The sequence below is a fragment of the Marmota marmota genome, unplaced genomic scaffold (genome assembly GCF_001458135.2).
Source record: "Marmota marmota marmota unplaced genomic scaffold, marMar, whole genome shotgun sequence".
NCBI classification, from domain to species: Eukaryota; Metazoa; Chordata; class Mammalia; order Rodentia; family Sciuridae; genus Marmota; species Marmota marmota.
In genome coordinates, this window is record NW_026000019.1 from 28,653,066 (window position 1) to 28,654,177 (window position 1,112).

At 61.1% G+C, this 1,112-nt stretch overlaps 1 protein-coding gene across 1 annotated transcript in view; it reads left to right on the forward strand.

Moving 5' to 3' along the window:
* The first annotated feature begins 322 nt into the window (after positions 1-322).
* Tagln2 (transgelin 2) overlaps positions 323-1,112 on the forward strand; it is a 7,200-nt gene continuing 6,410 nt past the window's right edge. The window contains exon 1 of the mRNA XM_015492022.2: positions 323-449. The gene's annotated coding sequence lies outside the window, so the exon portion shown is untranslated. The remainder of the gene's footprint in view (positions 450-1,112) is intronic.

A 1,112-nucleotide genomic window follows, 5' to 3' on the forward strand; every position in this document is an offset into this window, starting at 1 on the left:
TGTCTTGTCACACCCTAGTCAGTTGGGAGCTGTGTGGGGGTCTTGTGCCTCCATTTACCTTGCCAAGTCTCTTTAAAACAGGAGGCTTCTTTCCCCCATAAAGACGCCGGCAGTCTTAAACTAATAAGGGCAGGTTTCCCACTGGGACCCAAGTCTATAGGTTCCTGGGTGGAAATGCAGTGTTTCATGGGTGGAGACCACGACAGCTACATCCTAGACTCTCCAGATCCTTTAACTCTCCATCAAGCCCACTGCTGGTCTCTTTCTCAAGCATTTCTCTTGGCTAGTTCGCTGCGGCGCCTTTAAACCCTCTTGGCCCTTGCCCCGCCCCCGGTCCGCCCCGTCTGAGGCGGGACCCTCCAGAAAAACCTCTGGCCAGCCAGCCCTGGCGCACCACTAGCCGCTGCAGCCCCTGCCGTGCGTGTGTCGTTATCCCGCCCTCTTGGACGGTGAGCAGGACCCCGGGACAAGGGGGGGGGGGCACTAGATACGTGGTATCTAGAAAGCAACAAGCCAGAACTTCCAACTTGCTCCAGGGATCTTGGAGATCTCGGGTTGGAGCCCAGGCAGGGTCCGAAGATTGCTCTGCCCCGCCCCACGCTGTCAGGTCCCCGTGTCCTGACCGGGCATTGCTGGGCGATGAGGTCAGGCGAGATATGCTAGTGCTTAGACGGGGCGTCCGTCTGGAGCAGGGGCTCAGGCACCAAGCCCCACCCTCTGGCTCCCGCGCCGCATCCGGGTTGGGAGGATGAAACGAGGGCGTCGGATGTTAGCTGGCTGGCCGCGACTGGCGGAGCGTCCAGGCTCTGTTGCTCACCTCGCTCTAGCTCAGCGCTCCCGGGTCTTCACGCGTGACCCTTCACTTCCTGGTTCCTGGAGCACGTGTGGCCACTGCCTGCCCACGGCGACCTCAGGCCATCTTTCCTGTACCTGCTGCTAACTCGCTTTCCTGGGGACTCGCTTTCCTTGGGGCCGGGGGTCTCGGCGCATGGGTCCCAGTGGCCTCGCCATCTGTGAAGCTCCAGTCGTCTCCAGGAGACTTCTTCGACCTCAGGCAATTTTGGGGGTGCTGCCCTGATTGCAGTGCCCTGACTTTTGGGGGGGGGGGGCGG